Below are 26078 nucleotides of genomic sequence, written 5' to 3'. Positions count from 1 at the left end.
CACCGAAGAAGCAGGAAGTGTCCGCAGAGGGCATAGATGGTGCAGCCCCCATGATTCAAAAAGTTTACTCCTGCAATTAGTCTAGGAAAGCAAAAGCTTTTGTTGCATAGGCGGGAAGGATGGTGTAGTAATAACAGTGTCTCCAGTCTCCCACAAAGTCGTGGGATGCCTCCAGCCATCGACCTGCTCATCTGTGACACTGATGATTCCAGGCGCTACTGGAATTGGGCTTTCCAGCAAGAACAAGCAATGAAGGTTGAGGTGACAAAGGTTCCTACAGGCTGGGGCTGCTCATGACAAAGTCCCCTGAGAGCTGGAATGGCTGGACAAAGAGAGAGAGAGAGAGAGACTTAGATCCCCAGTCTATTTGACAGGCCGCCAAGGTGCCCCTCCACCATTCTCTGGATGGCGAAGACCAAAGAGAATGTTCTCACTGGCCACAAAGCCAAACTCTTGGGACATAAAACAAGACGAAAGGAAAAGTCTTATCCAGTATGTGCCCATTAACAGCTTCTTCTGAGCCCTGGAGCCAAACTAATACTTACTTAAGGAGGGATGTGCCACAGGGTTGGGGGTTTTGTGACATTTCACAGTGTACCTCACTGCATGGAAGTTTTCTTGAGGTTCAGCACTGTGGCTATTTAGGGAATAAAATAATTTATACATATATAAGCGTATTATTTTTTCTACGTGTTTAGTCCAAATGTTTGTTAAGTTAACCTGTTCCAGGGTCAACTTATCCTAACACAAGAGTCTTCTTCAGGTGGTGATTGCTCTAACAGTGTTTCCATGCTCGACCCCTGCCCGCTATTTTGTGGCTTTGTGGCTTTGGCTGAGATGTCTCACAGCAAAGTTTGTATGACAAATAATGTAAAAGACACAGGGACAGGAAAACAAAGACCATGTCTGGGAAGGAATGGATCAGCAACCAAAGAGTATTCTATCAAATTTAACCAAAGAGTCACTTAGCCCAAGGAACTAGTTTTGCAAACATTTTCTCCTGTTAATCTAAATTTACAAAGAGAGAGAAAGGACTCTCATCTTGTGATTCTCACTTCATCAGACTCCGCAGATAGAGATTCCGGCAGGCTGACGTGGTAAGAAATCTTACCTTCTGCCAGCTGTGTGTCAGATGTCCCAGGAGATTTCAGCTCCAGCAGCATCAGAGCGACTGGTGTCCAGTGACTTAAAACATCCTTTTGACTATGCCAACTGTCAAGGAGCCAGAATTCCTGTCCCCTCAAAGGCCCTTCTAGCTGGACTAAGAATCAAATCGACATGAGACAGATTAAAGGGAGAAAATCAAATTTAATAGTGTACAAATGGGGAAGCCACGTAGTCACAGAAATTCCAAAAACAGTCAGGCAAAAGGAGGTATATATGTCATCCTGAACTCGGGGGAATGGAATAGGGGTCTGGGACTTCAAAGGGAAAAAATGCCATTGACAGGGCAGTAAGAAAAAAAGCAGATGTTTGGTAGTTAGATTTTTGCCCTGGTATACAGATGGGTCACTCAAATAAACTTTAACTCTGGTAATAACCATTATTCTGGGAAAGATCTCCTCTAATTTAGATTCTTCCATGTAGTTAAGGGAAGGGCAAAACGTTTCTTTGGAGTTCACAGGATCTTGATTACTTTCAGCTCAAAATAGTCTTAATGCCAAAGTGGCCCATATTGGGGTACCCTCTCCTTGACCCCCAGCCAAACTCTTGGGACATAAAACAAGACGAAAGGAAAAATCTCACCCAGTATATGCCCATTAACAGTCACAACAGCACCAACCAGTGCCCCAGTGTCCAACAGGCTTAAATCTGCTGGGATAATTAGTCTAGAAAATTCATGAGTCAAGATATCCACACAGTGGACCCCACCAAGTCTGAAGAGGATGGAAAGATAAAGCCAGAAAGCTAGTAGACTAAGTGAGTGTACTGCAGAGACTTTCATCACTATGGCTATTTAGGGAATATAATAATTGATACATATATAAATGTATTATGCTTTCTATGTATTTGGTCCAAATGTTGGTTAAGATGTCTGAAAACAAATCCAGGCCAACCCCTGCCCCACCTTATTTTTATCCTAAAGGCAGTGTTATGGGATATTCGAATGTTCAGAGAGGAAGATCTTAAATACACAAGGATTTCCCAATTTATCACTACATGCATGATGTAAATAAATCCCTACAGTGCTGATTTGGGTAATGTCCTCTTAACTCTGAATTATAATTTAATTCAGGATGGGGGCCTTGATTTCAGACATTAGTTGCAGCAAATTGTAGAGAAAAAGCTATGATTCATGATCTAGAAAGAGCAGCAACAGCTTCTAATTTCCACTCATCCTTGGTGTCATGTGATATGTTTCAGAAACTCATTTAAAATTGAGAAAATAAGCCATTTCTAATTGTACTTAAGTAAGGAAATAGTTCACTTCTGACTCTAAGAAGATTAGAGAATCTTTAGTGTTTGTTTAGAAACTATGCCAACATTTTTTTCAGAGGTACAAACCTGGCTTTCCCTTTTCCTTAAAAGAAAAAAAAAAGGACAAAAAAAAAAAAACAACCTTTAATAAAGCCAAATATTAAAAAAAAAAAACAAAACAGCCTTCACATGCAATTATACCATTTAAGGATCACTTCTGCTTTGAGTGTGAGATTTTGCACGTTATGGTGTGTAACTTTGGAACAGAGACTTCTTATCTCTTTCACCATAGTCTTCCCTCAATGCTCAGCACAAAGTAGGTGTTCAATAAATATGTATTGAATGAGTGAATATATGATATGCCATTGATCTGTATTTATTTCTTTTTGAGCTGTCTTTGTCAATTTTTAGTATTGATTTTATGTGATGATTATTGAGACAGGGAAGGGGTGGGGATACAAGAGGAAGGGTCTCCAGGGCCAAGGACTGAGCCCTGAGGTGCTCCAATCTTCAGAGTTCATGTGGAGGGGGAGATGCCAGCAAAACAATCTAAGCAGGAGAAATGTGTAAGTTAGAAGAGGAACCAGTGGAGTGTATTATCCTAGAAGTTGGGGTGGTTGGGTTTTTCAGGAGAGTGGTTCCCTCTAGACACTGCCTCTGCCACTGGGAATCAGTCAAGACAAGGACCAAAATGTGTCCCTTAGATGTGGCAACATAAAAGGAATCAGTTGGATAAGAACAGGTGGGGTGAGTGGTAGGGCTCACTGGGAGAGTGTGGAGAGTGGATGGACAGTGAGGAATTTGTGGCAAAGAGTGTAGACAACTTGTTCCAGAGGTTTTGCTGGGAAGGGAACTGAAGAGAAATGGGGTGAAGGCTAGAGGGACCATGAAAGGAGTTTTGTCTTATTTTGTTATTTTTGGTTTTTGATTTGTCCGTATTTTGAGATGGGGGATGAGAGAGTTCATTTTATGCCATTGGCAATCATCCAGGAGAGAGAAGACAGAGATGATGAGGATGATGATGATGATGATGATGGATGGTGACGATGATGTAAGAAAGAAAGGGGATATCGCAGGACAGAAGTCCTTGAGCAGTTGGACAAATGTGGTTCAAGTGAGGTGTTAACCATGGCTAGCCACGTGGACACTGCTACAGTGAAAGAGGAAGGCAGAGACAATGGGGTTCTGGTACATAGTGCATGTGGCAGGGTTGGGGGTGTATTGATTTGAGGGTGGACAGGTAAGAGTGTTGCCCTCTATGCCTTCAATTTTTTTGCGGGGGGGACAGGTATGAAACCAGGATATCAGCTGGGCATGTGGGAGGGGAAGGGATACAGTAGGGTTAAGAAGAAATGAAACCAATTTAAAGGATTATCTTGAAAAGTAGGAAAGCAAACTATGGAGGAATGTGTGGTAGGATTGCAGTGCTGAGGGTCCATTTGAGTTTTATCGTCATGAATCTGAATGGAGACAGACAGATTTGGGGATTTTCCCAGTACTTGTGGTGGGAATAGAAATTGTTAGCACTCTTATGGAGAGCAGTATCTTTTGACCCATCAATCAGCCTCTAGGAATTCATCCTAAAGACAGTTGGACAAATTTATGAAGATGTATATACAAAGATGTTCAACAAAGTATAATTGATAGAAAATAGTTGGAAAGTACCTAAATATTCAACAATAAGGAATGGGATAAGTGAATTATGAGATATCCATGGGATGTTTTGCAGCTGTTGAAGACTATATGTCTACAGTCTTAGGGATGATATGGATGGAGAGCCAAGATATGAGATACTGAGAAAAAAATTGTGGTTTTCAAAGAGGCACATAGAGTAAAAACCCTATTTGTTGAACTCTGATGCAGTTGCTACAGAATTTCAGCTGATCCTACAGGGTGTACAGGAGCTGGGATGGCCCTTTCCACATGTCTGGAATCAAAGCAAGGGCCCAGAGAAGGAGTGAAACGTTGGTTGAGGCAGAGCCCTTCAATGGAGAGCAGTTCCCAGTGGGGGGGGGAGGGAGAGGGACTCAGCAGTGGACACTCCTACAGCTAGGGGGATGAGTTTCTCTGTCCTGAGGTAACATCTGCGTAGGACACCATAGCATCCGTTAGAGACCCGCAATTCTAAGTCTATAGTTGTGGAGATAATGGTAATGTCTGTGGTGTATTCCTCTTCGGACTATTGTGAGGAGCTAATGAGATAATGGATATGGAATTGATCTTTAAACTGTGAAACTATCAACTGTGATGTGTTCTTTTTTTTAAGTTTATTTATTTTGAGAGAGAGAGAGAGAGCGCGCGCGCGCGTGAGTGGGAGAGGGGCAGAGAGAGAGGGTGACAGAGGATCCAAAGCAGGCTCTGTGCTGACACAACAAGCCTGATGCAAGGCTTGAACTCACGAACTATGAGATCATGACCTGAGCGGAAGTCAGATGCCTAACCGACTGAGCCACCCAGCTGCCCCCGTGATGTTTAGTTATTCATTATTATCTGTGGCTCTAGCCTGCCTTTCCTCACCTTCCCTAGGCCTGACCAATCACATTTTCCCTTTCTCCTTAGTTTTATTCTTGGGTCACTGACACAGAGAAAAAATAAGAAGAAGAAACAGGGTATAATTCTGAAAAAGAAAAGTCTTGTGCTTTTCTGCCCAGTTTATGTACAGTCCTTAGTGGTCCTGTCAGGAGCCTGGGCCTTCCCGCTTGTCCAGAGGCAGACCCCCTCTTCCAGGGCGGGACTGAGTAGGGTCAGGAGAATAACCCTGTGAAGGTCTTCTTACTTCGCCTCCGGAGACACGGCCTGTGGATTATCTTGCAAAGATGGGAAAGAAAGGAAAAGTCACTTGAGCCAACCACATTTCACAGTAGCAAGAGGAAGTTGTGAGGGAAAACCAAAGCCGAAGTGAAAATCTGAAGCACGCTTGAAGAGAGGCTACAAATACCTCTCGTGTGGAGAGTCATACAAGGGGAAAGCAGAGAAAATGGAGAATATTTTCTTCAATTTTTTTTTATGGCGAATTTTGTTTTCCTGCGAAGCTAGTAAATATCTCTTAAAAGAATGTGTGTGGTCACACAAGTTGAAGGGCTGAACGAATTTCCTCCCTGCCTCCAGATGGTTTTAAATGGTAGCAGAGAGGAGGAGGAGCGGTTAAGGCTCCCCACCCATACCACAGGCCTACTGTCCTGGTCCAGCTCTAGAAGGGTGAGCGCTGCTTGTTAGACCCTGTCGGTCAGCCTGCAGGCATTCAAGAATCAGAGGTTTGTGTTTCCCAAAGTGCTCCCCACCCCGCTACCCCCAGCCAGTCAGAAATGCTAACACACAGACATGGGGATTCATGGAAAACAATAGACAACAAGTGAGCAGAGAGAGAGAAAAATCCCATCCAGTCACAGGAGGGAAGAAAAAGGTCTCTCTCCTCAGATACACACACAAGAAAGAGAACACAGCTGCCAGTGAAATGCTGGTGTCATAGGACTTTGGGGGTCATAGAGCCAAGCACAGAACTAATCATCTTTACTTATGCCTTGAGCCAAGGTTATGAGTAAATGTGCTTATCCCGATTGTAGTTAAAGTATCTGGCTGGGTGCATCCAGGCGTGGACTACTAGACCAGCATTGAAGATATCATGGGTTGGGGCACCTGGGGGACTCAGTTGGTTAAATGTCTAATTCTTGTTTTCCACTCAGGTTGTGATCTCACAGCCATGAGACTGAACCCGATCTTGGGCTGTGCACTGAGCATGGAGCCCACTTGGGATTTTCTCTCTCTCCTTCTCTCTCTCTGTCTCTTCCCTACTCGCGCACACACACAGTCTCTCTCTCTCTCTCTCAAAATAAATAAATAAACACTTAAAAAAATAAATTATGGGAGCATGGGGGAACATTCACCATACACCCTTAACTTAAAATGGTTTAATAGTACATCGTTAACATAAACAAACCAGTACGTTGAGTAAGATCCCAATTTCAGAAAACTAAATGAAGAACTCTCCATCTGCCACGTGAAAAGACGAGAGTGCCAGATACAAAATGTTTAAATGTTTCTCTTGGTGATGGGATTGTTTTCTTCTCTGTGCTTTTCTGGGTTTTTGGATTTTTTTTTTCCTCCAATGATCATGTTTTTACTGTCACCCGAGAAAGAGAGCACGAGTATAGTTTGGGGAGATTCCGTGATTGTGAACGCTTCCCAAACATACATTCACATCACGCACAGTATAATATGTGGGGTGTGGGCATGCATATGTGTGCAAGGCACTCACACGGGTGCCCCAAAGCTCCGGGCTACTCCCTTCCATCTCAACCACAATTCTTTTTGTTTCTGGTGAACTCTCAAACCCCACGTAACCTCAGACCACACGTCTGGAAAGATGATCTCCTAGAACTGAACCCCCAGCCTTCTACCAAGGGTTCCTGGCAGGTGGCCATTCCTAGTTGAACGGTCGTGGGGCCACCAGGGACCCTGCCTTTGGTCTCCACCGTCACACTCTGGGATGGGGGAAGGAGGAAGAGGAGAGGACCACGATTCGCTGGCCCTCAAGTTTGCTCCTATGCCCTTTAGCAGGAGCGCTCACAGGTGGTGCTGCATTCTGTAGGATTAGAGAGAACACCTCCAGGGAGCAGAACCCTCAAATAGCCGAGCTCCAGGGATCTGAGGGAGACTCTGCCAGACGAGCACCCACAGGCTGTTGGCTCAGCTGAAGGAGGAAAGAGACGAACTGCCTGATGCTCCAGCTTTATGTTCCCATCCTCACTTTCACACGCTCTGGATTTCTTCTGACAGTGACTGCTTCCCGTCCTCACAGGCTAGTGCCGCCTCTTCTAAGCATCTTAAAAGGCAGTTTAAACCGAACAAGGTATTAGGTGAAGGTTCATATTCGCCTGTGCCCTCTTCCTTTTGTGCCCCGTTGGCCCTTCTCCCATCCTATTGTTCTCTTGTCAAAGCCCATAAATCCTTAGCAGCCAGGGCATTGTCTTTGGGGGTTTAACTCTACCACCATCACATACCTGTAAATGATTAATAAGCAGTGTTTGGTTAATAAGTAACATTTGGCTCTGATATTAATAGCAGATTTGAAAAGCTAGACACAGCTGGTGATGATTTAGTGACACCGAGTCACCTTAGTTTTTTACCCATTAGCTTGGAGGAGGGACTAAACACTGCCAGATGTCACCAAGCTAAAAAACAAAACAACACACACACACACACACACACACACACACACACACACATACAACTGGGTCCTAAGAGAGGACCTTGGAGGTTGCGTGTGTGTGTGCATACATGCACAAAAGATTCCTGCTCTTCCCAAATGCCACCCCTGTTGTCATTTCCTGAGACCCGTGGGTCCATCTCATTGATAATGACTCTCCGCAGCTCTTCACATCCCTAGAGCAAGTACATTCTCCTGTCAGGGTTCACTGGTCGGCCATGAGTCAGAAATTAAGAATGCCCTAGGAAAGTTGGGGAGAATTGGTTGTTCAATAGTGAAGCATCAAGCAGCATTCCCAACAGGCCATATTTGTTCAGCCATATTGAAGAGCTTACTCAATGCTAAGTATTTCCAGGGACTGGGGTTACAAGAAAACTCCTGTCTTCCTAGGGCTTTGCTTGTGTGTGAGGGTGCCCTGAACAGGAACTCCATTCTGGTCTGTACAAGATGTTTGACCTTGCTCAGCTGTGGCAGATGGCTCCCCTGTTCAAGCCCTTCCTGGCACAAAGAAAAACATCTTTTTCCTAACTCTTACCCGGTAGGGACTAGAGTTCTTGCTTCAGTCAGAGAAAGGAGGTCCTTTTGTTGGCTTTTTCCAGACCGTAGTCTTGAGTTCAGTCCAACAGGATATCTCTCCTGTCCTCACTGTTTACATAGGAGCTTCTTTGGGTCAGGCCAAATTTTCCTTTTCCATCCCTAAACCTGGCTCTTCACACACTCATGGACTGGCTGCTTCTTGAGAAACTCATCTTCTACTTGTCCTGGTGTGATATTGGCTTTGCATCCATCTTTCAAGTTTCTCCCATCATACCCTCCTTATCATAAATGAAGATCCAGAAATGTCTTCATGTGTATTAAATATGTAACATATAGAGAGGGACTCCTTTCTTCTCAACAAAAATGAAAAGCTATAGGGACGATGTATCTAGTCCATTTTGACTACAAATGCTGACCTTACTGGGGAGTAGGGATGGGGGGGGGGAAGATCCCAGCCCACACCCACTACCTCTTAGGGGGTCCATAGTTTTTCTGTTTGCAATTCAAAGCTCCTGCAAAATGATGACAGTGAATTACTTTCCTCTTTTGAAGACAGAAAGAGACTCCTCTTTAGCAAGATCAGAGTGTTCACAAATTCTTGCCCCAATTCCCCTTTTTCCCCATCTGGACCCATCTCAGCATCTCTAAGGGCGGCTAATCTGCTGCCAGTCAGGCAGCCACTGCCAGGAAAAAACGCCTTCCCTTTTCTCACTCCACCGCTTTCTTCATAGATCAGCCCCCGTCTTCCCTTTCCACATGCTCTCCCTTCCTTCTCTTAGGAAAGAATGTGATATGTGATGGCACGTTGTCAGGCATGGGAGTTCTAATTATAGCTCCATCAGTCTGTGCGTGTTGGGGAACAGAACTCTAGTCAGTAAGAGATGACAACTTTCGCTGTGTAATTTAGTTCTTCATATCACTTCGTCATTCTGACTCCTTCCTATTTAACCAGATGCTTTGTCAGAAACTGCAACTTAACCATTTGAAGGGCTAAAAATAAAGGATTAGCAAAACCCTTTGGCATGAACATTTGCCTTTTGATTAACTTTCTCACTCTACTTACCTGAAAACCTGATAAAAGAAAGTAAAAATGGCCCTGATCGGTAAACTGTATCCAGACTGGGACAATTGTAAATACAGATTGGAAGCCACACCTTTGGGTGTCCCTTAGTGGGGTGACTCGTGTAACTGGCAAGATCTCACAGGGACTACAGAAGCTATGCCCATGGAGTATGGGGCTTCTAATCCAGGGTGACTTCCACACCTTTCTGACATAAGTCTCATTTCTTCACACCTGAGTCATCGCCTGGGGGCCAAAGACCTCGGTGGGGATGGCTTTGTGGTCCCGCAGAAGAGCAGAGTCAGTGCCCTGCATTCTGGCCTGTGCCTCCTTCTGAGTCTACTGGTGTCTGTGTGGCAAGGCAGTTTCGTAAGTCTGCGTATTTAGTGGAGACTTAGAAGACCTCCTGCTGGGCATTACAGGTGAGGTCTTGACTTTCACAGGTTTGAACGAGAGCATTTGCTTGTGAAGCTGTCTGCACGAATCAAGAGCCAAGTCATCTGTTTGGTTTTTTTTTTAACAATTGCCAATTTTTCTTTACAAATTAAAAGATAATATTGATGGGGCACCTGAGTGGCTCAGTTTGGCTAAGTATCCGACTCTTGGTTTGGGCTCAGGTCATGATCTCATGGTTTGTGAGTTCGAGCCCTGTGATGGGCTCTGCGCTGACAGCTCTCCCTCTCTCTCTCTGCTTCTCCCCCAAGCCCCATCTCTCAAAATAAATAAATAAATATTGGGAAAAAAATATAATACTTTTGTAAACATCGATACATTCCTCTTCAGGACATTACACTAAATGAAAGAAGCCAATCACAAAAGACTAATACTGTAAGGTTCCACTTATATGAATTTCAGAGTAGTTAAATTCATAGATACAAAAAGCAGAAGGTGGTTGTGGAGGGGTGCTGGGGGAGGGGAGAATGGGGACCTGTTTAACGGGTATAGAGTTTTGGTTCTGCAAGATGAAAAGAGCTCTGGAGGCTGGTTGCACAACAATGTGAATGTACTTCAAACTCCTGAACTGTACGCTTAGACATGGTCAAGATGGTAAATGTTATGTCACGTGCGTTTCACCATTAAAAGAAAAACTTGACCACATCCTCAGAATATCACACTTAAATCATACTTTCAATGACTGGGCCAATGCTAAATGTTTCCAGATTTTACTATAAGTAGTATAAGAAAAGTTTCGGGTCATTTTCCCAATACTGTCTTCTAATTGAAGTGACATACTTATCATTTGACCCCCTGACAGTTTCAGTGGTCACCACCTCCCAGGTAAATGGTTACCATGCCCCTTGCTAACAGGACACCATCTAGGGGTCAGTTGTGGAACTACAGGCAACCAGGCAGAAGAGGAGTAAGGCCTGCCTACATCTCCCCACCCCGCCAGACTCCACTCCTGGAAGTACCTGGAAAAGGAGCCAGACCTAAGTGCCACCCTTTCCCCATCCTCCTTCCAGTCAGTATAGTTTCCAAGATCTTGCTGCTATGAGAAAGAAGATCTCCCAATATTTACAGTACTTGAGGTTAGAATAAATAATCTTTTATGGATAGAGTACTAATGTCTTGCTAATAAAAGCTTCAGCTCCTAATCCTTTGTTATTCTCTTAAAACAATACAACATCTCCAGTGCAAATAAAGCTAAAAGTTCCTGCATAAATTCTTGTACCTACTTAGGAATGAAACAAAGTAGTTTGGGAGAATGGCCAAATGATTTTGTGTTTGGTAAATTTGCTACAAGCCAGTATTGTATTATGGAATCCCAGGGTCACAGACTTTTAGACCTTAAACAGCTCTAGAGACCAGCTGGGTTAGAGACCCTCTAGAGACCAGTGATTCTCAACCATTTTAGTGTCACAGACCCCTTTGACACTCTGATACAAAATGAGAGGCTTTTGTCCCATGAGAAGCTATTTTACACAGAACGTTGAATATAACTTTAAAGTGTTTGTGGATGCCCAACCTCCACCCCAAAGTTCATGACAGATTGAGAATTCCTGCTGTCGTGCTATCCCATCGTTTGGAAGTAGGTTTTCTGAGAAATACTACATGTGAAGAAGCAGCCTAGCAGAGCGGCATTCTGCAATGGAGATGTGGCCCCACACAGAGTGGTGCTGTGTCAGAGCCAGTCCTGGTAAAACCCATTCCATTCCAGGAGGGCACATGTCTTCTGTAGAACAGCAGGCTAAGAGGGTGAAGTCCAAATGGGGGAACCCATTCAGATTCCACAGCCAGGAAAAACAAACGTTGTCTTACTGACTGAAGAGGAAGAAGGACAGGAGTAGGTGGCCATCCAGGACGGTTACATGGAGCATGAACAACGAATGACCCATGGGCTGAACAGAGATGACGTGGGGGAATTTGGCAGCAGCATGGACTGTGAAGACAATCAAAATACAGGAATAGGGGACAAATAATAGTTAAAGTGGCAGAAGGGTACCAAGAGGTGCAGACCAAGAGCAGAGCAGGTGCTCCACAGAACTGCAGGAAGAAGTCTGGATTACTTGCCAGACCTCTCCCCAGGGACTTCTACAAAAAAAATCACTAGGAAGAACTGGAAGAAGACCGGACTTCCAATGAGGTGGGTAGGAATGTTACATCTTGGGTTCTTGCTACAAATGGGATACTTTGATTTACCAGGAAATACATGGTGGGGAAAGAGCCAATGATGATCCATTTTGGCTTAAGTTCCCTGTTGAAATGTGGCAGGAGTCACAATGGCTCCCAGGTGAGCGCTCAGCTGGCATGGACTTTGTAGCATATTACCATAAATCTTTCTGAAGCTCAGTTTCCTCCTCTACAAAGCAGGATCGGGACTTGGTGAACACCAAGTTTCCTTCCAATGTGGAAAATCTTCTGATTCTATTGGAATCGGAATTGGAAGGCCAGGGTTGGGCTGTTTCAGTTCAGCAGATCTAAGTGAGTCATTTCTGAATTGTTTACGTGAGCACTAGCCTCTTCACTCAAATATTCCCTTGAGGCATAATTTCTTGGATATTTGGGAAAGGGAGGATATAAGAGGCTGGAAGGAAACCTATAAGAGACTAAAAAACATTTCCTGTAACTAAGAGAGAAAGTAAAACTGATGATGGTCAGAACTGGAGTTATATCAGGTTGATGGATTCCAAGAGAATAGGCCACCAGGCGTGGGTCTCACTGGATAACAGAGGTGGGACAAGCTTCCAGGGTGACTGATCCAATGGCTCTAGTCCCTCTTCCACATGATGCACAGCTCTGTGGATGGGGTCATATGGCTGTTGCAGCAGTATGGCCAAGCTTGATGTTTGCATATTTCAGTGTCCAGAGAGAGACTCTTCCTTCCTATGACTCTCTCAAGAGTGGGGAATTTGCCAGAAGCCCCAGCCAACTTCTCCTTGAATCTCATGAAACCACACTGGTTCACATGCCATTCCTGAACCTATCGCTGGCAGGGTTGAGGAGATTACACTCAGACAATTTAGGCGTCCCCTAAAGGAACAAGGACTACAGTGGGGGAGGGGTGAATACCTGACCAAAAAAACAAGATTTGTCGGAATGACACAGAACAACGCTGAGCAGGCAAACATCAGGTTGTGCCTGCCACATGCTGTATTTCAAAAGTCTTACTGTATTCTCCTCTGCAGAATCACTTTTTGAAATACAGTGGGGGCGTGACCATGTTCCCCATTTTACAGATGGAGCAATTAAACTCAAGATCACGCAGTTGGTTCGAGCTCGGGACAAAAACATCCCTACTCAGAAACCAGAGCTCCTTTATGTACATTCCAAAAAGGTTTAAATTTTTGGTGTATCTTTTCACCCAGAAACTGTACTTCTGGAGATTATTATAAGGAAATTATTATAATTCACCATATGATGAATGGGAATAAAGAGTTAAGAGATAAAGAATATCTATCTATCTATCTATCTATCTATCTATATTTGTGATAAAGTGGAAACAACCTGAGAGTCCAATAATATGCAATTAGATAAATCAATGACAGTGCATATGTAACAATAGAATATCATGCTGGCTGTTACAATTAAATTGTAGGAGAAAAAGCAGTCGCAATGACCTGGGGAAACATTCACAATATATTATTACTTAAAAAGCAGGCTACAAAACTGTTGTAAAAGAGAATCGTGTCTAGAAAAGTGAAGAGATGTAATCGCCAACATTTTTTAAAGATTATTTATTAATTTTGAGAAAGAGAAGGAGCAGAGGAGGGGCAGAGAGAGGGGGAGCAAGCGAGAATCCCAAGCAGGCTCTGCACCATCAGCATGGAGCCCAATGTGGGGCTCAAACCCATGAACCAGGGGGTCATGACCCAAGCCTTAACCAGCTGAGTCACCCAGGCACCTCTGTAATTGCCAGCATTTTATCCATACTTATCTTTGCACAGTGAATAATAATAGATCATTAATTTCCTGCTTTGTGCTTACCTCTGTTTTCCAAATTTCTTTGGTAAGGATCTATAACAAAGGATTTCTTCTGTGGGAATATTATAATTAGAAAAAAATGTCTGTTAAGTTTAAAATTTTTTTAAGTGAAATAATTTTCTTTTCACTAGAACACTGATTTTCACTCATTGCTGCCAGGTATCAGAGGGTTCCACAAGGGATTTCTGGAAATTAAGTTGGGGACTAATGACAAGAGCCCTCACAGTGGCCTGTGCAACAATCCCCACAGACCTCTACTCAGTGCCAATGAAATCTTAGGCTAAGAAACATCATTCGTGAGGATTCTAAAATCTCTTGCCCTCAACTGCCTTCAAAATCACTGTATCCATGGCTGATGAGCAAAGCATAATATGTGCTTTGGGGACCATAAGGAGAACAAAAAGGTACAGATTCTTCTTAAGACAACACTTATGATAATAATTATTTCTGCAGTCCTTGGCACACGTTGAATGCCTAATAAATATTGCGTAAATGAAGAGATGCTAGGCCAGGAAAAATTATTTGAAAATATTAAGCAGTGAAATCACTAATTTCTAAATACTCAGCATAATCCCTTCTTCCAATTATATTTAGTAGAGGACAGAATGAGTCTCATGCACTCTGCTTTTTCTGGCCTCATTCCTGGGTCTCCTGACCACCCAAGTATGCAGAGTTCTCCCACATTTATCCCAGTTGTCACAGATGAGAAGCACTTTCTTTTCTGTTGACCTTCTAGCCCCTGGTGATTCTGTCTCCTGATAATGGAAAGTACCCAGGAAACAGCATCACCAAAAAATTCACATTTTCAGCCTAAAAGCAGAACCCCATAGGAAAAACAACAACAACAACAACAACAACAACAACAACAACAACAACAAAAGCCTGAAGGAATTTCAGGTCCAAAGTTACTCAGGTCAGAAGCTAAAATGAACTGGCCCACCCCACATTCTTCAAATAGGTAAAGACTAGAGTCTGCCAAATCCTGAGCAAGTATCTTTAAAAAAGAGCCCATCCAAGGGTACCCCGGTGTCCGTTCTGCTTTGAAGACAAACAGCCCCCCCGTAATTAGAAACAGCCTTAATTACATGCCAGATGTCCATGCATCCCTTCCAATTATTTTCAGAAACATCATAAAGATCCATTAATGACAGTGTGAAATGCCCTTAAAAAAATCTGTTCATCCTTATGAGTTAAGTCCGATAGGAAAATTGCAATCTGCTTATTCCTGCGAGTTGGGTTTTGTTTTTTGAGTTTTATGATGAGCATGTGTTTGACTTGAACTTTTATCACCAGAAATACTATCACATATTTGGTTCAGTCACAAAGAGCAGTCTTACAAAAATTTTAACCAACTGTCTTCTATCACACAGACACACACACACACACCTGAGTATACCCTGAGCACTTCCTAAAAATAATATGAACAATCAAAAGCTCTTGGAAGCACAGGGTCCATATCACGAAGTGGTAGTTCTTCTGAACTCTGCCCTGCTCAAATCACTTGGGAATATACTGCCAAGTTCTAGAAACCACACTTGGCCCATTCAGGAAACCCCAGAAATTGGAATAAACAGCACAACCAGTACGGACTTCAGACTTCTTCAGGGCAGGGTCTGTGTCATGTCCCGTCTGGTACCCAGGGCCACTGGCACAGTGCCTTATACATAGAACATGATCAAAAATGTTTGTTGAGGGACACCTGGCTGGCTCAGCTGGTGGAGCATGCGACTCTCGATCTCAGGGTTGTGAGTTCAAGCCCCACATTGGGCGTAGAGCTTACTTATAAATAAATAAATAAATAAATAAATAAATAAATAAATAAATGTATATTTGTAGAGTGATGTATAAGTAATGAATCCATATTTTATTTATTTTTTTTTTAATTTTTTTTTTCAACGTTTTTTATTTATTTTTGGGACAGAGAGAGACAGAGCATGAACGGGGGAGGGGCAGAGAGAGAGGGAGACACAGAATCGGAAACAGGCTCCAGGCTCCGAGCCATCAGCCCAGAGCCCGACGCGGGGCTCGAACTCACGGACCGCGAGATCGTGACCTGGCTGAAGTCGGACGCTTAACCGACTGCGCCACCCAGGCGCCCCGATGAATCCATATTTTAAGCATAACCATCAAGAAGCACATATATTTAAGCTGGAAAATAAAAGATACAGAGGATGTGACAGCTCATTTCAAATACTTGAAGGGTTCTCGTAGAGTACAGAGGAGGGACTTCCTCTCTTTTGTTCTTTGGACCAGAACAAGGGCTACTTAGTGCAAACCACAGGTAGGCAGCATTGATCCATGTCGTCAATGTTTTGTGTATCTACCTTGGACAACTGTGGGGTGCTCGGGTACTTGAGTTTAGTGTGAGTATCACAGAGATTTGGAAGAAGACATTTGGGCTTGTGGACGAATTAATAATTTGTTCAAGAGACCTTTAGGGTGCGTACTGCCAGATGATCCCGAGAGCAAGGTGTGTAGCTAACAAAAAGAGGCAGGGCTTCTTTCGTTTCAAAGCCTGCTGTCTATTCAGGAATGCAGATGAATAAACAGGTAATCATAGTACCCTGGGGCGGGGGGGGGGGGGGGGGGGAAGGGGGGGAGGGCTGTGAAGGAGAAGTCCAGGCACCTATGATGGCCCTTGGATGCTCAGGAAACCCTGCAGGCTTAGATCAGGTGATAACGCAGTGGAGTGGAGGGCAGAGGGGCGATGATTCAGCATGTGTAAATGCCGCAGGTCCCAGAGAAAGGACACCACGGAGAGCCCTCCACCACCTAAACCCTGAGTCTCGAAACCAACCACACTCGCCACCTTCCAGTTCTGTTCACTCTTGGCCTCCGGGAACCTTTTCAACCTTCTCCTATGTTAATCCCGCAGCTCAGCCCTGATGGCTGAGTTTTTCTTTTCAGGTTCTGATTCTCATTGCTAAGGCTTATTTTGAGACTCAATGTCTATCTCGTTCCTGGTCTATCTCAGAGGGAATCAGGCCTCGGGCAGATACACAGCTCTCCAAGTTGAGAGGGAACTTGGGATATCTGATCTCAGCCAAGATGATCACTACACTAGGGCTGGATGTAATATGCTGAAACCAAGAGCGAAGCTTCAAGGGAAGCTACACTCAACCCGACTAAGACTGACATCTGAAAAGCAGCAGAGCAATGAAAATGTTCTGGAATTAGATCCTGGTGATGGCTACACAGTCTTGGGAATGTACTAAAAATCACAGAAGCGTACACCTTAAATTGATGAATTTTATGGCATGTGAATTGTATCTCAATGATAACGATTTTTTAAAAAGCAACAAGAGATGGCCACTGTAGGAGACTGAGCTTAACCTCTAATTAAACTTATATTTACTGGAAGGGGAAGTATTTGTCTTTAGATGTACTTTTGCCACCTTTAGAAATTCCTGACAACTGTAGCCCTTTTAAGGCATGAAAAAAAATGGATTAGTGCTGACTCTATACACAGTGTATTAATTAAAAACTAAATAATTATATGTTGTCAGATTCATGACTTACCCTTTTAAACAAGCTTTCGTATTTGTCATCATGGGCGGCACTGAATTGTAGAAAATCACCTGGGGAGGATCTGAAGCTTCGTGCTGACTTCGCCATTCACCAAGACCTGGCGGGGGGCCAGGTGTCACAGAACCTCTGGGTCTCTTTTTCCTCAGCTCTGACATGAGGGGTTAGACTCAGTAGGCCCAGTTTGGCCCCAGGATCCTGTGTCTCTCCAACTTGCAAAATCTTCAGAACAACCCTGAAAGGTAAGTAAGCAAAGGTTTTTTGTCCATTTAAAAAACTAAGGACCAGGACTGATTAGTGTTGGAATCAGGACCTGAAGTGAGTTCACCTGAGTTCTAGTCCAATATTTCTTCCAGTGCAAGAGAAATGTGGGCCCTCCATCCCAAGAATTTTCCATCTAAGGTTATTCAGCTGGTGAGGGTTGGAGACAAGATCATAGGCTCTGGAGAGAGAAATCAGGGGAGGCAGAAACATCTGGAAGGGCCAGTGGGACCTGGGTCATGGCCACTGTGGAGGAGGTAAGTCAGGAGAGGTTGTTGGCTGAGGAATTTCATCCCCAAGAGCACCAGGAAAGTGAGAGTTGCCGGGAAACCCTGAGTTTTCCAACTTGGCAATCAGTACACAACTGAGTTTTTATAGGAAATTGCTCAGTTCTTTGGAAATTTTGTGTGGTATAAAGATGGACTTGAATTCTATATATGTGCTTAGCAAGAGGCAGAAACATTTTGGAACCCCTGCCTTTGGGAGGTTTGCTTGCATTATTATAATTACTTTCAGTAGAACTGTATAATATGAAATTCTATTGCTAAAAGCAGTTTAATTTTCTGATCTTTGTGACTTCTTAATCACAAGTAAAACCCAAGCAGAGGGAAAGTGGAATGCAAAAAGCAGTTTATTCTGAATCAAAAAAATTAGGTCATGGGCTAGCATCCAGCTAACTGGCTGTGTCCTTAGACAATTCACTTGGTCTCTCAGATCTGCAGCTTCCTCACCTGCAAATAAAGGAATTTGAGGAGATTATCTTTTAAGCCCAGTTCAGCTCTAGAATGCTATGGTCAGATACCATATATCTGGTACCTCGACCACATCCTTCCTTCTAAATCTTGGGGATCAGTCTCCTCCAGCCTGTACGTATCACCCTTATTCCTCTTTGTCTTGGGAGGAGAAAGGCCAGCACTGTCTGGTGCCACTTCTAAGAAACAGCTATAACAGGTGACACCCAGTGTCTCTCCCATGACGGTCTGCACTGCCTAGGCAAGTTACCTTGGAGCAACATATTGAGGTGGACCTTGGCTAGAAAGCCAGTATAGTGCATAGGCTCTGAAGTCAGACAGACCTGGGTTGAATCCTGAATCTGCCACATACTAGTGACCGTGGGCAAGCAAGTTCCTCCCCTCGTATCTAGTGAGCACTGCGTGAAGGTAAGCTGTGTAGGCCTCTGTTACGGAGGGACAGAACAACCGTATACAACCATAGCGAGATGGGAAAGGTCACACAGGCCGGATTTCTAAGAGGAAATGCCATCCCTCTTTTCTCCAACATCTCTGGCAAAGTTGTCACCCAAAGGTAACAGGCCCAGCCAGTCGTGGAGGGGAGGGAAGTGATCTCCATCCAAAAGGAAGAACGTTTGACTTGACATTTGAATGAGTTACTTTAATTCTTATGAAGGAGTGGTGCAAGAGAAAGGCAAAGAAAGCGAGGGGGTAGATAAGAATCGAAGGAACAAGAAACAATAAGTGGTGAATGAGGTTGATGCTGATAATTTCTGTTTTATGATAAAAGGCATTTCTGCGGAGGGGCCTGACAGACTGTGTTCTGACAGCAAGCGCGACTTAGCGTCGGGAAGGTCATAAGTTAACAGCTCTGCTCGGGAAGCAGGAAGGCTGGAGGACAAAGGGAGGGAGAGCTGCTGAGCCCCCGGACCGCAGAGCTCAGCTTGGCGGGGAACAAAGGTGCTCGCCAGCGCCATCTCCCCCCGCCCATCCCCCAGCCAAAATCCCAAAGGGAACCAGTTCCTGCCAGGGAACTTGCTCGCTCCGCGCAAACACCCAACTCTGTGCTTCTGCGGAGCCAAACCTCCGGCAGCGGATCTGACTCCCTCCCGCTGCCACAGGGCCCCTCCTGAAGTGGATCACCTAAGGAGAAGCGAGCTAAGCCTGCCCCTCCTGCCCCCGTGCACCTTGCCTACCCACCCCAGCTAATACGCCAGATCCCCAGCACCACAAGCCTGGCAGTGTGCAAGTAGCCCAGACGGGCCATGCCACCCCACAGTGAATCCCGCCCCTAGGAGAGGGGAAGAGAAGGCACACACCAGTCTGACTGTGGCCCCAGCGGTGGGCTGGGGGCAGACATCAGGTCGGACTGCGGCCCCGCCCACCAACTCCAGTTATACACCACAGCACAGGGGAAGTGCCCTGCAGGTCCTCACCACTCCAGGGACTATCCAAAATGACCAAACGGAAGAATTCCCCTCAGAAGAATCTCCAGGAAATAACAACAGCTAATGAACTGATCAAAAAGGATTTAAATAATATAACAGAAAGTGAATTTAGAATAATAGTCATAAAATTAATCGCTGGGCTTGAAAACAGTATACAGGACAGCAGAGAATCTCTTGCCACAGAGATCAAGGGACTAAGGAACAGTCACCAGGAGCTGAAAAGCGCTTTAAACGAAATGCAAAACAAAATGGAAACGACGACAGCTCGGATTGAAGAGGCAGAGGAGAGAATAGGTGAACTAGAAGATAAAGTTATGGAAAAAGAGGAAGCTGAGAGAAAGAGAGATAAAAAAATCCAGGAGTATGAGGGAAAAATTAGAGAACTAAGTGATACACTAAAAAGAAATAACATACGCATAATTGGTATCCCAGAGGAGGAAGAGAGAGGGAAAGGTGCTGAAGGGGTACTTGAAGAAATTATAGCTGAGAACTTCCCTGAACTGGGGAAGGAAAAAGGCATTGAAATCCAAGAGGCACAGAGAACTCCCTTCAGACGTAACTTGAATCGATCTTCTGCACGACATATCATAGTGAAACTGGCAAAATACAAGGATAAAGAGAAAATTCTGAAAGCAGCAAGGGATAAACGTGCCCTCACATATAAAGGGAGACCTATAAGACTCGTGACTGATCTCTCTTTTGAAACATGGCAGGCCAGAAAGGATTGGCACGATATCTTCAGTGTGCTAAACAGAAAAAATATGCAGCCGAGAATCCTTTATCCAGCAAGTCTGTCATTGAGAATAGAAGGAGAGATAAAGGTCTTCCCAAGCAAACAAAAACTGAAGGAATTTGTCACCACTAAACCAGCCCTACAAGAGATCCTAAGGGGGATCCTGTGAGACAAAGTACCAGAGACATCACTACAAGCATAAAACATACAGACATCACAATTACTCTAAACCCCGTATCTTTCTATAATAACACTGAATGTAAATGGATTAAATGCGCCAACCAAAAGACATAGGCTATCAGAATGGATAAAAAAACAAGACCCATCTATTTGCTGTCTACAAGAGACTCATTTTAGATCTGAGGACACCTTTAAATTGAGAGTGAGGGGATGGAGAACTATTTATCATGCTACTGGAAGCCAAAAGAAAGCTGGAGTAGCCATACTTATATCAGACAAACTAGACTTTAAATTAAAGGCTGTAACAAGAGATGAAGAAAGGCATTATATAATAATTACAGGGTCTATCCATCAGGAAGAGCTAACAATTATAAATGTCTATGCGCCGAATACCGGAGCCCCCAGATATATAAAACAATTACTCACAAACATAAGCAACCTTATTGATAAGAATGTGGTCATTGCAGGGGACTTTAACACCCCACTTACAGAAATGGATAGATCATCTAGACACACAGTCAATAAAGAAACAAGGGCCCTGAATGATACATTGGATCAGATGGACTTGACAGATATATTTAGAACTCTGCATCCCAAAGCAACAGAATATACTTTCTTCTCGAGCGCACATGGAACATTCTCCAAGATAGATCATATACTGGGTCACAAAACAGCCCTTCATAAGTTTACAAGAATTGAAATTATACCATGCATACTTTCAGACCACAATGCTATGAAGCTTGAAATCAACCACAGGAAAAAGTCTGGAAAACCTCCAAAAGCATGGAGGTTAAAGAACACCCTACTAACGAATGAGTGGGTCAACCAGGCAATCAGAGAAGAAATTAAAAAATATATGGAAACAAACGAAAATGAATACAATCCAAATGCTTTGGGACGCAGCGAAGGCAGTCCTGAGAGGAAAATACATTGCAATCCAGGCCTATCTCAAGAAACAAGAAAAATCTCAAATACAAAATCTAACAGCACACCTAAAGGAAATAGAAGCAGAATAGCAAAGGCAGCCTAAACCCAGCAGAAGAAGAGAAATAATAAAGATCAGAGCAGATATAAACAATATAGAATCTAAAAAAACTGTAGAGCAGATCAACGAAACCAAGAGTTGGTTTTTTGAAAAAATAAACAAAATTGACAAACCTCTAGCCAGGCTTCTCAAAAAGAAAAGGGAGATGACCCAAATAGATAAAATCATGAATGAAAATGGAATTATTACAACCAATCCCTCAGAGATACAAACAATTATCAGGGAATACTATGAAAAATTATATGCCAACAAATTGGGCAACCTGGAAGAAATGGACAAATTCCTAAACACCCGCACTCTTCCAAAACTCAATCAGGAGGAAATAGAAAGCTTGAACAGACCCATAACCAGCGAAGAAATTGAATCGGTTATCAAAAATCTCCCAACAAATAAGAGTCCAGGACCAGATGGCTTCCCAGGGGAGTTCTACCAGACGTTTAAAGCAGAGATAATACCTATCCTTCTCAAGCTATTCCAAGAAATAGAAAGGGAAGGAAAACTTCCAGACTCATTCTATGAAGCCAGTATTACTTTGATTCCTAAACCAGACAGAGACCCAGTAAAAAAAGAGAACTACAGGCCAATATCCCTGGTGAATATGGATGCAAAAATTCTCAATAAGATACTAGCAAATCGAATTCAACAGCATATAAAAAGAATTATTCACCATGATCAAGTGGGATTCATTCCTGGGATGCAGGGCTGGTTCAACATTCGCAAATCAATCAACGTGATACATCACATTAACAACAAAAAAAAGAGAAGAACCATATGATCCTGTCAATCGATGCAGAAAAGGCCTTTGACAAAATCCAGCACCCTTTCTTAATAAAAACCCTTGAGAAAGTCGGGATAGAAGGAACATACTTAAAGATCATAAAAGCCATTTATGAAAAGCCCACAGCTAACATCATCCTCAACGGGGAAAAACTGAGAGCTTCTTCCCTGAGATCAGGAACACGACAGGGATGCCCGCTTTCACCGCTGTTGTTTAACATAGTGCTGGAAGTTCTAGCATCAGCAATCAGACAACAAAAGGAAATCAAAGGCATAAAAATTGGCAAAGATGAAGTCAAGCTTTCGCTTTTTGCAGATGACAAGATATTATACATGGAAAATCCGGTAGACTCCACCAAAAGTCTGCTAGAACTGATACATGAATTCAGCAAAGTTGCAGGATACAAAATCAATGTACAGAAATCAGTTGCATTCTTATACACTAACAATGAAGCAACAGAAAGACAAATGAAGAAACTGATCCCATTCACAATTGCACCAAGAAGCATAAAATACCTAGGAATAAATCTAACCAAAGATGTAAAAGATCTGTATGCTGAAAACTATAGAAAGCTTATGACGGTAATTGAAGAAGATATAAAGAAATGGAAAGACATTCCCTGCTCATGGATTGGAAGAATAAATATTGTCAAAATGTCAATACTACCCAAAGCTATCTACACATTCAATGCAATCCCAATCAAAATTGCACCAGCATTCTTCTCGAAACTAGAACAAGCAATCCTAAAATTCATATGGAACCACAAAAGGCCCCGAATAGCCAAAGTAATTTTGAAGAAGAAGACCAAAGCAGGAGGCATCACAATCTCAGACTTCAGCCTCTACTACAAAGCTGTAATCATCAAGACAGCATGGTATTGGCATAAAAACAGACACATAGACCAATGGAATAGAATAGAAACCCCAGAACTAGACCCACAAACGTATGGCCAACTCATCTTTGACAAAGCAAGAAAGAGCATCCAATGGAAAAAAGACAGTCTCTTTAACAAATGGTGCTGGGAGAACTGGACAGCAACATGCAGAAGGTTGAAACTAGACCACTTTCTCACACCATTCACAAAAATAAACTCAAAATGGATAAAGGACCTGAATGTGAGACAGGAAACCATCAAAACCTTAGAGGAGAAAGCAGGAAAAGACCTCTCTGACCTCAGCCGTAGCAATCTCTTACTCGACGCGTCCCCAGAGGCAAGGGAATTAAAAGCAAAAGTGAATTACTGGGACCTTATGAAGATAAAAAGGTTCTGCACAGCAAAGGAAACAACCAACAAAACTAAAAGGCAACCAACGGAATGGGAAAAGATATTTGCAAATGACACATCGGACAAAGGGCTAGTATCCAAAATCTATAAAGAGCTCACCAAACTCCACACCCGAAAAATAACCCAGTGAAGAAATGGGCAGAAAACATGAATAGACACTTCTCTAAAGAAGACATCCGGATGGCCAACAGGCACATGAAAAGATGTTCAACGTCGCTCCTTATCAGGGAAATACAAATCAAAACCACACTCAGATATCACCTCACGCCAGTCAGAGTGGCCAAAATGAAGAAATCAGGAGACTATAGATGCTGGAGAGGATGTGGAGACACGGGAACCCTCTTGCACTGTTGGTGGGAATGCAAATTGGTGCAGCCGCTCTGGAAAGCAGTGTGGAGGTTCCTCAGAAAATTAAAAATAGACCTACCCTATGACCCAGCAATAGCACTGCTAGGAATTTATCCAAGGGATACAGGAGTACTGATGCATAGGGGCACTTGTACCCCAATGTTTATAGCGGCACTCTCAACAATAGCCAAATTATGGAAAGAGCCTAAATGTCCATCAACTGATGAATGGATAAAGAAATTGTGGTTTATATACACAATGGAATACTATGTGGCAATGAGAAAAAATGAAATATGGCCTTTTGTAGCAACGTGGATGGAACTGGAGAGTGTGATGCTAAGTGAAATAAGCCATACAGAGAAAGACAGATACCATATGGTTTCACTCTTATGTGGATCCTGAGAAACGTAACAGAAACCCATGGGGGAGGGGAAGGAAAAAAAAAAAAAAAGAGGTTAGAGTGGGAGAGAGCCAAAGCATAAGAGACTGTTAAAAACTGAGAACAAACTGGGGCGCCTGGGTGGTGCAGTCGGTTGAGCGTCCGACTTCAGCCAGGTCATGATCTCGCGGTCCGTGAGTTCGAGCCCCGCGTCAGGCTCTGGGCTGATGGCTCGGAGCCTGGAGCCTGTTTCCGATTCTGTGTCTCCCTCTCTCTCTGCCCCTCCCCCATTCATACTCTGTCTCTCTCTGTCCCAAAAATAAATAAAAAACGTTGAAAAAAAATTTTTTTAAAAAACTGAGAACAAACTGAGGGTTGATGGGGGGTGGGAGGGAGGGGAGGGTGGGTGATGGGTATTGAGGAGGGCACCTTTTGGGATGAGCACTGGGTGTTGTATGGAAACCAATTTGACAGTAAATTTCATATATTAAAAAGAATAAATAAATAAAGAAAGAAGGCATTTCTAAGCGACTTCTAACCATTTTTATCAAGAAGAAGGAATGAATTAGCTAACTTATGTTCCACTTAGAAATGCATGTGTATTTTCTCTGCATGTGGAATTTGTTTAAAAATTAGGCATTGCACATTTTAAAATATATGGATATATTCTGGACACACACAATCCATCTGATATCATCTTTCTTCTTCTCTTCCACGTACCATTGCTTTTCCTGCCAGCTTCGGACTCAGAGCAGATACTGCACCTGGTAGTTTGACACCTGCTAGTTTGTCAACCGTTGTGGAATAGCCTAGCAACTCAGAGTCTAAGACGAGTCCAGGCAGGCCTGCAGCTGCCACACTGTGATGCATTAAAACTACAACAAGTGGCTAAAACATGAGCTCTGGATCCAGATGTCCTTGGCTCAGAGTTTTACTCCATCATTTCCTAGACGTGTGACTATGGCAATGACTTACTTTTTTAAGACTCAGTTTCTACATCTGTAAAGTGAGGCTAATAATAATACTCGTCTTAAAGGGCTGCAGATTGAATGAGACGGTACATGAAAAGCATTAGCCCAATACACACCAATAATGTTCAATACATAGCTAATTACTAGGTTTTTTTTCTTTTTCTGGGAACCCTGAGATATAGACCTTTATGATCGGTCCCAAGTTCAAGGATATGGGTAAATGTAAATGTAAGATTGTGGAGGAGGTGGGTTTTAAAGGATATATGCCATGACCCCTACTTTATATCCATTTAATACCTACTTTCCACTGGAATCCTAGAAGACAAAAAAAAATTTTTTTTGTAACAATCAGGAACATGATAGCACTATCAAAAGTATATTCATTTAGTCAGGCACATTGTAAAATCACAAGTAATAATTTTATTTGGCCACAATTTAAGAGAGGAAATTTCCTGTAAGAGGAAGTAAATAAAAGCAAACAAAACAAAACAAAACAAAAAACAAAAAAACCAACCCAACATTGAATGACATCTATGGAAGAACCACTAATCCAATTTTTTTCAAAACTTTTTCATTGGGGTAAAATCTATAATAACGTAAAAGTTACCATTTTAACCGTTTAAGCATACAGTTCAGTGGGATTAAGTACATCCCTATTGTCACACAACCATCATCACCATCCATCTCCAGAACTCTTCATCTTACAAAACTGAAACTCTATGCCCATTAAATAATAACCCCCTATAACCCT

At 43.1% G+C, this 26078-nt stretch overlaps 1 long non-coding RNA gene across 2 annotated transcripts in view; it reads right to left on the bottom strand.

The window, feature by feature from the left end:
• LOC109265722 (uncharacterized) overlaps positions 1-26078 on the bottom strand; it is a 57274-nt gene that overhangs the window by 5851 nt on the left and 25345 nt on the right. The window contains exon 2 of one of the 2 annotated variants that reach the window (XR_002079341.2): positions 17163-17403. This is a non-coding gene — a long non-coding RNA (uncharacterized LOC109265722). Of the gene's footprint in view, positions 1-1111; positions 2547-17162; positions 17404-26078 lie in introns of those variants that run through there. The other variant, XR_002079336.2, reaches the window with a different exon arrangement.

Source organism: Panthera pardus, unplaced genomic scaffold, assembly GCF_024362965.1.
Source record: "Panthera pardus isolate Hobbes unplaced genomic scaffold, ASM2436296v1 HiC_scaffold_26, whole genome shotgun sequence".
NCBI lineage: Eukaryota > Metazoa > Chordata > Mammalia > Carnivora > Felidae > Panthera > Panthera pardus.
Note: the sequence above shows the minus strand (reverse complement) of the source record. Positions and strands in the feature narration are given on the sequence as shown.